The 16,179-nt window shown below is 37.7% G+C and overlaps 1 protein-coding gene across 1 annotated transcript in view; it reads right to left on the reverse strand.

Moving 5' to 3' along the window:
- The window catches only part of PDE4A (phosphodiesterase 4A), a 373,112-nt gene that overhangs the window by 240,285 nt on the left and 116,648 nt on the right, over positions 1-16,179 (reverse strand). The window lies entirely within an intron of this gene.

Genomic DNA, 16,179 nt, shown 5'->3' on the forward strand with positions numbered 1-16,179 from the left:
CACTAAGGTTTAACCGTCTCACAGCAAGCCGTTCTGACCACACTGGTGGCGGTTTCCTCTCGGTGGTTGAGCACGGTAATGGTCCGTGTCACTGGCTGGATCTGTCCTGACTGAGGTTAACACCTTACTTTGTACCTTTTAGTAACAACGGCTTCAGGACAAAATAGAAATTCTGGCAGCATGAAGTAACGGAGAATGTCAGTGAGTCCCGCACTTAGCGTGTATCACGCGCAGGATAAAAAGAACTAGGTACCTAGTGTCAGATATTTGCTCTTAGCAGGATAAGCAACTCTCCTTCTACGCGTTTCACCCAGCTGTGGGCTTTCTCAAGATAAAAGTTGCTCCCAGAACAAAGTTTAAAAACCTGCTGCTTCTCTTCTATTGGTCCGAGTTCTAATTGCTTTAAAAGGTGGATTTCATTTTAAGGTGGATTGTCCGTTTCTTCAACATTCTAAGAATTTGGCACTTGTTTAGCCATCTTGGAATATTTAAAAATGTTATAAATATTTTGATTAAAAAATTGGTATAACTTTAAAACATTTTATTTGGTGGTATTATAAAATTGATTGGTGGTATTTATAAATATATTAAAAAACTAAATAATATTCACAAAATTGCAATAATATATAGCAACACAAAATTGATTATTTAAAAATAAATAAATAAATAAATTAGAGGATTTATGGAGAATCAAGACCTTGTTTCTCGTATTGGCATTGTATGATATAACTACATAATTGTTATCACATGGATTTTTGTGTAATCCATATATCCTAGATTATTTCTAAATATTAGGAATACGCATATTTGGAACAAGGAATTTCTTATGTTTGAGAAAAAATAGAAATAATAAATATATGATGGTCTAGCTTCCTCCAATCATAATATATGTGAGGATTTTGATGAGTTTATCATAACTGTCTCTGGGAAGATTTATATTCCTAAAGAAGGGGACAGATCCATTTCTGAATTTAACCCAGCAGGGTGAAGGGAGTTATACTTATAAATAAATTCAGCTTCTTTTTTGAGGAGTTTATTTACAAAATTTCCTCCTCTCCAATCCCCTTTTACTATGTGGATACCCCAGAATTTAAAGTGTTCTAAGTTGTTGTTATGAATGTCTCTAAAATGTTTATAAAGGTGAGTGTCTAAATTACCTTTCTCAATATTGCATAGGTGTTCCCTAATCCTATCACGTAACATTCTTGTTGTTTCTCCAAAATACACTAAATTGCATGAACATTTTATAACATATATCACTCCCTTCTTTAAAAAATGTTAAAATTTCATTTATCATCCGTATGTATAAGGACAAAAAAGTATAGTCAAATCGATGTAGACCACTGGTAAAAATTTATCCGCAAATGCTCAGGGACCAGCAGTTGATAATGATCCAAAAAAAAAAATGATTAACAATGTTGCATAACACTTTCAGTCATTTTGTGGCAATTCTTAAATAGATGAGTGCCTAAAGTTTAAAGACAGCGTTCCACCTTTTATATGCAATTATCAAAAGTACTTATGTATATGTTAAAAAGGGCGCTCCAGGGCGTCTTACCGTTTTCTTTTATCGGCTAAAAGCACATGATACTGACAGGAGGTCACTATTAGAATACAAAGACAAACATGAGACCAGGAATACCAACAATGAGTATAATGTGGCTCTGGTCACTGATTATAGTGAGAATCACCAAATCATAAAGAAAATTGTAAATAAACATTGGAATATTATAAAAAAGGATCCAATCATAGGAGACGTACTAGCAGTCAAACCTAAAATTATTTTTAGAAAAGCCAAAAACCTCAAACAAATTTTAGCACCCAGTGAACTCAAAGGAGATGCAATAACCTCATCTGATAAAGACCTACATGGACATAATTTGAAGGGTTTCTTTCCATGTCATTTATGTAGAGCATGCAAATATAGTACAAAGAGCAGCTCCATAAACATAACCGAAAAAATGGAAAAACTGGATATTAAAAATATAATAAGATGCTCACAGAAGGGAGTGATATATGTTATAAAATGTTCATGCAATTTAGTGTATTTTGGAGAAACAACAAGAATGTTACGTGATAGGATTAGGGAACACCTATGCAATATTGAGAAAGGTAATTTAGACACTCACCTTTATAAACATTTTAGAGACATTCATAACAACAACTTAGAACACTTTAAATTCTGGGGTATCCACATAGTAAAAGGGGATTGGAGAGGAGGAAATTTTGTAAATAAACTCCTCAAAAAAGAAGCTGAATTTATTTATAAGTATAACTCCCTTCACCCTGCTGGGTTAAATTCAGAAATGGATCTGTCCCCTTTTTTAGGAATATAAATCTTCCCAGAGACAGTTATGATAAACTCATCAAAATCCTCACATATATTATGATTGGAGGAAGCTAGACCATCATATATTTATTATTTCTATTTTTTCTCAAACATAAGAAATTCCTTGTTCCAAATATGCGTATTCCTAATATTTAGAAATAATCTAGGATATATGGATTACACACAAATCCATGTGATAACAATTATGTAGTTATATCATACAATGCCAATACGAGAAACAAGGTCTTGATTCTCCATAAATCCTCTAATTTATTTATTTATTTATTTTTAAATAATCAATTTTGTGTTGCTATATATTATTGCAATTTTGTGAATATTATTTAGTTTTTGAATATATTTATAAATACCACCAATCAATTTTATAATACCACCAAATAAAATGTTTTAAAGTTATACCAATTTTTTAATCAAAATATTTATAACATTTTTAAATATTCCAAGATGGCTAAACAAGTGCCAAATTCTTAGAATGTTGAAGAAACGGACAATCCACCTTAAAATGAAATCCACCTTTTAAAGCAATTAGAACTCGGACCAATAGAAGAGAAGCAGCAGGTTTTTAAACTTTGTTCTGGGAGCAACTTTTATCTTGAGAAAGCCCACAGCTGGGTGAAACGCGTAGAAGGAGAGTTGCTTATCCTGCTAAGAGCAAATATCTGACACTAGGTACCTAGTTCTTTTTATCCCGCGCGTGATACACGCTAAGTGCGGGACTCACTGACATTCTCCGTTACTTCATGCTGCCAGAATTTCTATTTTGTCCTGAAGCCGTTGTTACTAAAAGGTACAAAGTAAGGTGTTAACCTCAGTCAGGACAGATCCAGCCAGTGACACGGACCATTACCGTGCTCAACCACCGAGAGGAAACCGCCACCAGTGTGGTCAGAACGGCTTGCTGTGAGACGGTTAAACCTTAGTGGGAGTTTACCTGGAAGCTTGAATATCACTCAATCACCACGGGTGAACCTTCACTACATAAGCTGAGCGGCCTGCTTTTAGCCGATAAAAGAAAACGGTAAGACGCCCTGGAGCGCCCTTTTTAACATATACATAAGTACTTTTGATAATTGCATATAAAAGGTGGAACGCTGTCTTTAAACTTTAGGCACTCATCTATTTAAGAATTGCCACAAAATGACTGAAAGTGTTATGCAACATTGTTAATCTTTTTTTTTTGGATCATTATCAACTGCTGGTCCCTGAGCATTTGCGGATCAATTTTTACCAGTGGTCTACATCGATTTGACTATACTTTTTTGTCCTTATACATACGGATGATAAATGGAATTTTAACATTTTTTCTGAATATATTGGTGGTATTTTTAAGATTTATTTTTTATAGGGAGACGTCCCTTCTATTTTTTGATGTTAGTAATTTTTACTTGCCATATATATGTTTAATTATGTTTATTAAACTCATAATTTTTTAGAGATTAAGTGTGGTATTTATTCTTGCTTTTAGCGCCCTCTCATTTTATATTTTGATACCAAAAGTTTACAGCAGATACACTTAGCTTTGGTAGATCCAGCAGGCAGTGGTTTTCCTGTAGTATCTTCTGGCTCAGATGCAACGTGAGACATCTTGCAATATGTAAGAGAAAAAACAACATATAAAGCAAAATAGATCAAATTCCTTATAAGACAGTTTCAGGAATGGGAAAAAAAGCCAAATATCAAGCTTCTAGCAACCAGAAGCAAATGAAAAATGAGACTGAAATAATGTGGAGACAAAAGCGACGCCCATATTTTTTAGCGCCAAATAAGACGCCCACATTATTTGGCGCCTAAATGCTTTTGGCGCCAAAAATGACGCCACATCCGGAACGCCGACATTTTTGGCGCAAAATAACGTCAAAAAATGACGCAACTTCCGGCGACACGTATGACGCCGGAACGGAAAAGAATTTTTGCGCCAAAAAAGTCCGCGCCAAGAATGACGCAATAAAATGAAGCATTTTCAGCCCCCGCGAGCCTAACAGCCCACAGGGAAAAAAGTCAAATTTTTGAGGTAAGAAAAATATGATAATTCAATGCATAATCCCAAATATGAAACTGACTGTCTGAAAATAAGGAAAGTTGAACATTCTGAGTCAAGGCAAATAAATGTTTGAATACATATATTTAGAACTTTATAAATAAAGTGCCCAACCATAGCTTAGAGTGTCACAGAAAATAAGACTTACTTACCCCAGGACACTCATCTACATGTTTGTAGAAAGCCAAACCAGTACTGAAACGAGAATCAGTAGAGGTAATGGTAAATATAAGAGTATATCGTCGATCTGAAAAGGGAGGTAAGAGATGAATCTCTACGACCGATAACAGAGAACCTTATGAAATAGACCCCGTAGAAGGAGATCACTGCATTCAATAGGCAATACTCTCTTCACATCCCTCTGACATTCACTGCACGCTGAGAGGAAAACCGGGCTCCAACTTGCTGCGGAGCGCATATCAACGTAGAATCTAGCACAAACTTACTTCACCACCTCCCTTGGAGGCAAAGTTTGTAAAAACTGATTTGTGGGTGTGGTGAGGGGTGTATTTATAGGCATTTTAAGGTTTGGGAAACTTTGCCCCTCCTGGTGGGAATGTATATCCCATACGTCACTAGCTCATGGACTCTTGTTAATTACATGAAAGAAAAGAAGAAGGGGAAAAGGACAACCCTAATCACTCCCATTCATTCTTAATAATATTTGCCATCTTAATGGGAACCGGGAAAGACTGAGGCACTACCCTGTCCTTGTATACCTTGTCAAGCTTAGGAATTGCAGGTTCCTCCGGTATCTTAGGTTCCGGAACATCCAGAGTAGCAAGCACCTGTTGTAGCAGAAAGCACAAATTCTCCATCCTAAACCTATAACCAGGCTCCTCTTAGATGGCTTAGATGACACGGACTCCGACCAAGAAGGGTCCTCCTCCGAAGAGTTGGAGTGGGCCTCGTCATCGTATAGAGCATCTGGATCAGCCATCGGCATGGGCCGGGCCTCTATGATAAACCCTATGCTTGCGCTTAGCAGAACGTGGTAAGGCATGGATCACTTTTGAAACCGCCGATTCCAGTTGGTCCTCAAATTCTGAAGGCCAACGAATCTCTCCCGAAAGGGGTAACTGTTGGACCCTGGGGCGTTGCATGGCAATCGGAGATGAATGTAGGGAACGCACCTCAGAGGTGGACGGCTCAATATTACTAGACATCCATTTACATTTAGATGTTGTAACTTTATCAAGGCATGTGGAACATAGTTGAGCAGGCTGATCTACCAGAACCTCCTCACAATAAACACAGAAATGAGACTTTGTTAAGGAAGGAGAGCCCTCCAATGCGTCAGAGTCCTCCATCGCTTGCGCGTTTGGGTAGATTAACTTTATTTATAAAAAAGGCACCTTTATACCACCAATGGCCAGGGCACTCACCACCTCCTAGGACCCAGACTACAGAAACCACTATGTCTCCAGCGCCACAGATCAACAGAGAAGGATAGATAGCCACATAAAAGACTACTCCAAAACTCTGGCTCTCCTCTGCAATCCTCCTGTGACGAAAGTCAAAGAATGACTGGGGGATGAGGGAAGTGGGGGAGGTATTTAAGCCTGGCTGGGGTGTTTCTGCCTCCTCCTGGTGGCCAGGTTGTTAATTCCCAACAGTAATGAATGAAGTCGTGGACTCTCCTCCCTTTTAGATGGAAAACACTATTTGCACAGCATTCTAGGAATCTTGAAATATTTTTTCACATAATTACAATAATATGATGATCATTATATTATATTCTATATCTTCAAGGCAAAGGATGATTCGTTCAGCTCAGTCACGGAGTCTTATAAAAGTCTACACACAGACTAGCAATATCTGTTCCCTATCACTGCTATGTGTTTCATGTCCCTGCTTGCTATATTGGCAAGTGCAGCCCCTCATTAGACTCAGCTCCTATCATTTCTCATTGCAATGCTCTTTCCAGCTTCTGTGGATGTACATTTGTCAAGGTCAGAGCTCACTCAGTGACAGAGATAGCTGCATAAAAACATTGATATCACTTGCACCTCACTCTTTTCAGAGCATGTGTTTTTCTCATTTATTATTAATCTGCACATAGCTATTTTAAACATAGCTCAGACATTTTTAGGAAAACATTTTAGGTCCAGTTCAGAGATTGTCACACAGTGTTTCCGGGCCTGTGGCTGAGAATGTCACAAGGAATTTTGCCAGGGGTTGTTGAGTGGGAGGACATCTGTCTGTAAAGAGCCAAGATCCATAAATAGGATGTTATATTAAAATGATGATTTTGGATATGGACTGCAGTTAGAAAAATCCATTGCAGAAAGGATTTCTTATACAAACCCAATGTGTTTAATAATTCTATGTTGTGCTCTTTCATTAGTGTCAGATTTTAGTTCATTTTATATGTTCTCCCTATTTATGCTGTATTACTTAAAGGGGAAGTAAAGTCAAAATTGAACTTTCATGATTCAGATAGAGCAGGCAGTTTTAAACAATTTTCCAATTTACTTCTGTTATCAAATTTGCCTTGTCCTCTTGGTATCTTTTATTGAAGAGTAAAATGAGGTAGGAGTGTGAGCTCTTATGAGACACAGGAGTGTGAGCTCCTTGTAAGACTCTGTGATTAAGCTGAACAAATCATCCTCTGCCTTGCAGATCTAGAATAATATAATGATCATCACATTATTGTAATCATGTGAAAAATTATTTCAAGATTCATAGATTCTTGTTCAAATAAAGTGTTTTATTCTGTATTACAGTGTGTCCAACCTCAGTCCATGATAGCTAGAAGTAGGCGCGCATGCCTATACATTCTGAAACTGTGGCCTGTTGGCGGACCTCTAGGGTGAATGTGAACACCTATCCTCTAAGGGATAGGCCATTAGGGCTTTGTTAAATACAGAAGTTCAGGCAGCTGGAAGTTTTACACAGATAGTAGGTTGCTTAAAGATATGTCATCAAAAAAAAACAAACAACAATGCGGACAGAGATATTCCTGGGAAAGGGGGTGTCTCAAAGTGATAAAAACGATTATAGACAATACTGTATTGAAAGGGAGATGAAACCCAAATATTTTCTTTCATGATTCAGATAAAGCATACAATTTTAAACAACTTTCCAATTTACTTCTATTATCTAAGTTCCCTTGGTATCCTTTGTTAAAAAGCATACCTACGTAGGCGTCAGGAGCTGGATGCTGAATGGTGGCTGCACATATATGCCTCATTTCATTGGCTTACTCATGTGTTCAGCTATCTCCTAGTAGTGCATTGTGGCTCTTTCAATAAACGATACTAAGAGAATGAAGCAAAATTGATAACAGAAGTAAAAAAACAAAACAAAAAAAAACATTTCAGTGATCACTGAAATTGCTGACTAGCTGAAAAGGCTTTGCTTTCACCAAATTCAAGGCAGCTTTTCTATGCTAACACAAAAGTTTGAGCTAAATGATCATTACAAGAGCCAAACATATCTCTACTTGCAAAAAACATAATTTATGTAAGAACTTACCTGATAAATTCATTTGTTTCATATTGGCAAGAGTCCATGAGCTAGTGACGTATGGGATATACATTCCTACCAGGAGGGGCAAAGTTTCCCAAACCTCAAATGCCTATAAATACACCTCCCACCACACACATACTTCAGTTTAACGTATAGCCAAGTAGTAAGGTGTAAAAAGGAGTAAAAACGCATACAAAAAAGAGGAACTGGAAAATAATATTGTGCTTTTAAACAAAAAAAAATATAACCACCAAAAACAGGGTGGGTCTCATGGACTCTTGCCATTATGAAAGAAATTAATTTATCAGCTCTTACATAAATTATGCTTTCTTTCATGTAAATGGAAAGAGTCCATGAGCTAGTGACGTATGGGATAAAATACCCAAGATGTGGAAGTCCACAGAAGAGTCACTAGAGAGGGAGGGATAAAATAAAAACAGCTATTTCCGCTGAGAAATTAAATCCACAAAATAAGTTCTTATAAACAGAAGAATCAAACAGACAGCTGCCTGAAGAACTTTTCTACCAAAGACTGCTTCAGAAGAAGCAAATACATCAAAATGGTAAAATTTAGTAAATGTATGCAAAGAAGACCAAGCTGCTGCTTTGCAAATCTGATCAACTGAAGCTTTATTCTTAAACGCCCACGAAGTGGCAACTGATCTAGTAGAATAAACTGTAATTCTCTGAGGCGGAGACTGTCCAGCCTCCAAATAAGCCTTGTTAATCAAAAGCTTTAACCAAGATGCCAAAGAAATGGCAGAGGCTTTCTGACCTTTCCTAGAACCAGAAAAGACAACAAATAGACTAGAAGTCTTCCTGAAATCCTTAGTAGCCTCCACGTAGTATTTCAAAGCAATTTCTCAAGAGAATTCTTAGGTTTCGGACACAAAGAAGGAACAACAATTTCACTACTAATGTTGTTAGAATTCACAACCTTAGGAACAAATTTAAACGAAGTCCGCAAATCAGCTATATCCTGATGGAAAATCAGAAAAGGAGACTCACAAGAGAGAGCAGACAATTCAAAAACTCTTCTAGCAGAAGAGATAGCCAAGAGGAACAACACTTTCCAAGAAAGTAGTTTAATATCCAAAGAATGCATAGGCTCAAAAGGAGGATCCTGCAAAGCCTTCAAAACCAAATTAAGACTCCATGGTGGAAAAATAGACTTAATAAGACAGGCTTGATATGGACCAAGTTTAGTAATATTTCTATGAAATAAAACAGAAAGAGCAGAGATTTGTCCCTTCAAAGTACTTGCAGACAAACCTTTATCCAAACCGTCCTGAAGAAACTGTAAAATTCTAGGAATTCTAAAAGAATGACAAGAGAATTTATGAGAAGGACACAGTGAAATATAGGTTTTCCACACCCGATAATAAATCTTCCTTGAAACAGACGTACGAGCCTGCAACATATTATTGATCACTGAGTCAGAGAAACCTCTATGACTAAGCACTAAACGTTTTATTTCCATACCTTCAAATTTAGTGATTTGAGATCCTGATGGAAAAACGGCCCTTGAGACAGAAGGTCTGGCCTTAAAGGAAGTGACTAAGGTTGGCAACTGGACATCCGGATAAGATCTGCATACCAAAAACTGTGAGGCCATGCTGGTGCTATCAGAAACACATGCAATTGTTCCATTATGATCTTGGAGATCACCCTTGGAAGAAGAACTAGAGGCAGAAAAATATAAGCAAGTTGGTAAGATCAAGGAACTGCTAACGTATCCATCATCTCCGCCTGAGGATCCCTGAACCTGGAAAGGTATGTGGGAAGTTTCCTGTTTAGATGGGAAGCCATCAGATCTATTTCTGGAAGACCCCACATCTGTACAATCTGAAAAAACACATCTGGATGGAGAGACCACTCCCCCAGATGCAAAGTCTGACGGCTAAGATAATCCGCTTCCCAATTGTCTACACCTGGGATATGAATCGCAGAAATTAGACAAGAGTTGGAGTCCGCCCAAGAAAGTATCTGTGATACTTCTTTCATTGCTAAAGGACTGCGAGTCCCTCCCTGATGATTGACATATGCCACAGTTGTGATATTGTCTGTCTGAAAGCGAATGAAAAGTTCTCTCTTTAATAGAGGCCAAGCCTGAAGAGCCCTGAAAATAGCACGGAGTTCTAAGATATTGATTGGAAACCTCGCCTCTAGAGGATTCCAAACCCCTTGTGCTGTCAGAGACTCCCAGATAGCTCCCCAACCTGAAAGACTTGCATCTGTTGAGACTTCAGTCCAGGAAGGACGAACAAAAGAGGCCCCTTGAATTATACAATGATTGTCTAACCACCAAGTTAGAGAGAGTAGAATGCTGGGATTTAAGAATATCAATTATGATATCCGAGTATAATCCCTGCACTATTGATTCAGCATGCAAAGCTGCAGAGGTCTCATATGAAAATGAGCAAAGGGGATCGCGTCCGATGCTGCAGTCATGAGACCTAAAACTTCCATGCACATAGCCACTGAAGGGAATGATCGAGACTGAAGGTTATGACAGGCTGAAACCAATTTCATTCGTCTCTTGTCTGTTAAAGACAGAGTCATGGACAATAAAGCTATCTGGAAACCTAAAAAGGTGACCCTTGTCTAGGAATCAAGAAACTCTTTGGTAAATTGATCCTCCAACCATGTCTTTGAAGAAACAACACTAGTTGATTTCTGTAAGATTCTGCTAAATGAAAAGATTAAGCCAGTACCAAGATATCATCCAAATAAGGAAACACCGCAATACCCTGCTCTCTGATTACAGATAAAAGGGCACCGAGAACCTTTGAAAAGATTCTTGGAGCTGCGCTAGGCCAAATGGAAGAGTGACAAATTGGTAATGCTTGTCTAGAAAAGAGAATCTCAGAAAAAAATAGTGATCTGGATAAATCGGAATGTGAAGATAAACGTCTTCTAAGTCTATTGTGGACATGTAATGACCTTGCTGAACAAAAGGCAGAATAGTCCTTTTAGTCACCATCTTGAAAGTTGGGACCCTTACAAAACGATTCCAAAACTTCAGATCCAGAACTGGTCTGAATGAATTTTCTTTCTTTGGGACAATGAATAGATTTGAATAAAAACCCAAACCCTGTTCCTGAAGTGGAACTGGTATACTCACCCCTGAAAGCTCCAGATCTGAAACACACTTCAGAAAAGCCTGAGCTTTCACAGGATTTGTTGGAACGTGAGAGAGAAAGAATCTTCTCACAGTAGGTCTTACTCTGAAACCTATTTGATACCCTTGAGAAACAATCCTCTGAATCCACTGATTCTGAACAGAATCTGCCCAAATGTTTTGAAATAATTTCAATCTGCCACCCACCAGTTGAACTGGATTGAGGGCCACACCTTTATGCAGTCTTGGAGGCTGGCTTTGGTTTCTTACAAGGCTTGGATTTATTCCAACTTGAAGATGGCTTCCAACTGGAGCCAGAGTCCTTAGGGGAAGGAGTGTTTTTCTGTTCTCTATTCTGACGTAAGGAACGAAACCGATTAGTAGCTTTAGATTTACCCTTAGACTTTTTATCTTGGGGCAAAAAAACTCTCTTCCCCCCAGTGATAGTGGAAATAATAGAGTCCAACTGAGAACCAAATAAATTATTACCCTGGAAAGATAGATATAGTAATCTAGATTTAGATACCATGTCAGCATTCCATGATTTAAGCCATAAAGCTCTTCTAGCCAGAATAGCTAAAGACATAGATTTAACATTAATTTTGATGATATAAAAAATAGCATCACAGATAAAATGATTAGCATTTTTAAGCAAACAAACAATGCTAGACAAATCAGGATCTGCTTCCTGATGTGCTAAGCTATCCAACCAAAAGGTTGATGCAGCCGCAAAATCAGCCATAGAAATGGGCCTGACAATATAGCCAGAATGTAAATGAGCTTTCCTTAGATAAGATTTAATCTTCCTATCTAAAGGATCCTTAAAAGAAGTACTATCTTCCATAGGAATAGTAGTACGTTTAGAAATAGTAGAAATAGCCCCATCAACCTTAGGGAGTTTTTCCAAAACTCCAAATTAGCCACTGGTAAAGGATATAACTTCTTAAACCTAGAAGAAGGATTAAAAGAAGCACCAGGCTTAGACCAGTCTTTAGCAATCACATCAGAAACCGCATCTGGAACAGGAAAAACCTCAGGAGTAATCACAGAAAGTTTAAAAACAGAATTTAAACGTTTACTGGTTTTGCTATCAAGAGGATCAGACTCCTCAATACCCAAAGTAAACCATTACTTCTTTCAACCAAATATATTCAATCTTAAAAAGATAAGAAGATTTATCAATTTCAATGTCTGAAATAGGATCTTCTGAAGCAGAGAGATCCTCTTCAGAGGAGGATATTTCAGTATGTTGTCGGTCATTACATCAGTAGTATGAGAAGTTTTAAAAGACCTTTTAGGTTTATTAGAAGGTGGAATAGCAGACATAGCCTTCTGTATTGCATCAGCAATATATATGTATATCAACAGGGATATCATGTACATTAGATGTCGAGGGAACAACAGTTGCTGTACTAGTACTAATAGAAACATTATCGGCATGCTAAAGCTTATAATGACAACTGTTACATGATATAGCCGGAGATATAATCTCAGCTATCTTACAACAGATACACTTAGCTTTGGTAGAACTGTGTTCATGCAGCATTGTTCCTAAAGTAGCTTCTGAGACACGATCAGACTGAGATATCTTGCAAAATGAAAAAAGAAAAAATAACATTTAAACAAAAATATCCAATTTCCTCATATAGCAGTTTCAGGAATGGGAAAAAATGCATATGCTAAATAAGCAGAAAAGCAAACAGCATAGCTCTCTAGATTATAAAGATTGCAGGGAGCATAAAAGAAGTGGGGTAATAAAACCAAAAAAATATTTGGCGCCAAGTATGACGCACAATGCAAAGTGAAATTTTTTTGGCGGCAAACAACATCCGGAAATGACGCAACTCGCGTCATAACAAGCGCGACTTCGCGCCAAACTAACGTCAATAAAGACGCAGGAAATGACGCAATAAATAATCGCATTTTGCGCCCTCAAGAGCCTAGATTTGCCCGCAAATTTTAAGTAAAAAAACAACTCAAATTGGAAAAAAAAACTAAACCCCAGGTAAGAAAAAAAATGTTTCTTTAAAAAAAAAAAATAACTTCCTTAAACATGATTCTCATACTGAAACTGTTAGACTGCAAAGGGAAATACACATAGACCTGACTCATGGCAAATTGTACAATACATTTATTTAGAACTTTATATAAATACATAAAGTGCCAAACCATAGCTGAGAGTGTCTTAAATAATGATACATACTTACCGAAAGACACCCATCCACATATAGCAGATAGCCAAACCAGTACTGAATCAGTAGAGGTAATGGAATATGAGAGTATATCGTTGATCTGAATAAGGGAGGTAGGAGATGAATCTCTACGACCGATAACAGAGAACCTATGAAACAGATCCCCCGTGAGGAAAACCATTGCATTCAATAGGTGATACTCCCTTCACATCCCTCTGACATTCACTGTACTCTGAGAGGAATCGGGCTTCAAAATGCTTAGAAGCGCTCATCATAGAAGAAATCATAAAAATCAAGCACAAACTTACTTCACCACCTCCATAGGAGGCAAAGTTTGTAAAACTGAAGTATATGTGAGGTGGGAGGTGTATTTATAGGCATTTGAGGTTTGGGAAACCTTGCCCCATCCTGGTAGGATTGTATCTCCCATACGTCACTAGCTCATGGACTCTTGCCAATTACATGAAAGAAATATTTCTCTTCATGATTCAGATACTTCCTTTATCATCTCTCTTTATATGCACACTTTCTAAGGCACCAGCTCCTACTTAGCATGCACAAACGTTTAGTGTATATGCATCTGTGATTGGCCGATGGCTGTCACATGATGCAGGAAAAATTGAAGAAACTATCAGGTAGATTACGAGTCTTGTGTTAGCCTGAAAAAGCAGCATTGAGTGGTCCCAACGCTGCTTTTTAACGCCAGCTGGTATTACGAGTCAGGCAGGAGAGGGTCTACCGCTCACTTTTTCCCCGCAATTTTAGCATACGGCAAATCCCCTTATGTCAATTGCGTATCCTATCTTTTTAATGGGATTTTCCTAATGCCGGTATTACGATCTCCAGAAAAAGTGAGCGGTACACCCTCTCCTGGCAAGACTCCTACCGCATTTAAAAGTCAGTAGTTAAGAGTTTTATAGGCTAACGCCGGAACATAAAACTCTTAACTAAAGTGCTAAAAAGTACACTAACACCCATAAACTACCTATTAACCCCTAAACCGAGCCCCCCCACATCGGAAACACGTAACTAAAATGTTTAACCCCTAATCTGCCGACCGGACATCGCCGCCACTTTAATAAATTTATTAACCCCTAAACCGCCTCGCAAACACTAGTTAAATTTTATTAACCCCTAATCTGCTGTACCTAACATCGCCGCCACCTACCTACATTTATTAACCCCTAATCTGCCGCCCCCAACGTCGCCGCTACTATATTAAATTTATTAACCCCTAAACCTAAGTCTAAACCTAACACCCCCCTAACTTAAATATAATTTAAATAAAACAAAATAAATTTACTACTATTAAATAAATTAATCATATTTAAAACTAAATACTTACCGATAAAATAAACCCTAAGCTAGCTACAATATAACTAATAGTTACATTGTAGCCATCTTAGGGTTTATTTCTCCTACATTGGTGTATCCGGTCCACGGCTTCATCCTTACTTGTGGGATATTCTCAATCCCTACAGGAAGTGGCAAAGAGAGCACACTGCAGAGATGTCCATATAGCTCCCCTCAGGCTCCGTCCCCCCAGTCATTCTCTTTGCCGCTCTAACTAGTAGCATCTCCACGGGGGTGGTAAAGAGTATGTGGTTTTACAAGCAGTGGTGCCTTCCGTTTAGGTTACCTGACTTGTTCCCTCCCTTCATCCGTGTCCTAAAGCTTTGGTATTGGTTCCCACAAGTAAGGATGAAGCCATGGACCGGATACACCAATGTAGGAGAAAACAGAATTTATGTTTACCTGATAAATTTCTTTCTCCTACGGTGTATCTGGTCCACGGCCCACCCTGGCATTTTAGTCAGGTTTAAATTTATTTTTGTAAACTAAAGTCACCACTGCACCCTATGGTTCTCCTTTTTCTCCTAACCATCGGTCGAATGACTGGGGGGGCGGAGCCTGAGGGGAGCTATATGGACAGCTCTGCTGTGTGCTCTCTTTGCCACTTCCTGTAGGGATTGAGAATATCCCACAAGTAAGGATGAAGCCGTGGACCGGATACACCGTAGGAGAAAGAAATTTATCAGGTAAACATAAATTCTGTTTTTTATTTTACAGGCAACTTTGTATTTATTTTAACTAGGTACAATAGTTATTAACTATTTAATAACTTCCTAGTTAAAATAAGTACAAATTTACCTGTAAAATAAATCCTAACCTAAATAACAATTACACCTAACACTACACTATCATTAAATTAATTAAATAAATTACCTACAATTAACTACAATTAAATAAACTAAAGTACAAAAAAACAAACAAACACTAAATTACAGAAAATAAAAAAAGAATTACAATTTTTGTAAACTAATTACACCTAATCTAATCCCCCTAATAAAATAAAAAAGCCCCCCAAAATAATAAAATTCCCTATCCTATACTAAATTACAAATGGCCTTACAGACAAAAACTCGTAATCTAGCCATATGAAATTTATCAGAAAAAAAAAATCTACTTGTCATTTGAAATTCATACCAAGGGCCCGATGATCTAAAGCTCTCTAAAGAGATGATCTAAGACGTCTTGTACATAATATGAGGTCCCTCGAAATATATCAGAAAGGCAAATTGTAGCTTGAGAGCTATTTATGTAGCTATGCTAAGTTCTGTATGTGAAGGAGAGACACCTATGTTGCAATATAATGCTCAAAAAAAGCTCACAACATTTTTGCGAGATTTCTCTCAAAGATGGAGAGTTTTTGATCATAAAAGGGACATTCCGGTCAAGATTTTAATGCACATAGATGAATTACATTGTTGAGTAGAAACATATATGCAATATACATGTATTGGCAAAAAAAAGCTTCTATTAAAAATAATCACTGCTTTAGTGTTAACATTTTTCTCTGCACGTGCATGTGAAGTATAGCTAGATATTCTCAGTGCACCAACATTTTAAATACTGCAGCTGCTCAGAGCGCTAGTCATTACCAGATGGTACAAGCACCTTAGGCTCGCTGAGTAATGCTGTGTTAAAAATGCTAGTGCATGGTGCATAC

The sequence above is a fragment of the Bombina bombina genome, chromosome 6 (assembly GCF_027579735.1).
Source record: "Bombina bombina isolate aBomBom1 chromosome 6, aBomBom1.pri, whole genome shotgun sequence".
NCBI lineage: Eukaryota > Metazoa > Chordata > Amphibia > Anura > Bombinatoridae > Bombina > Bombina bombina.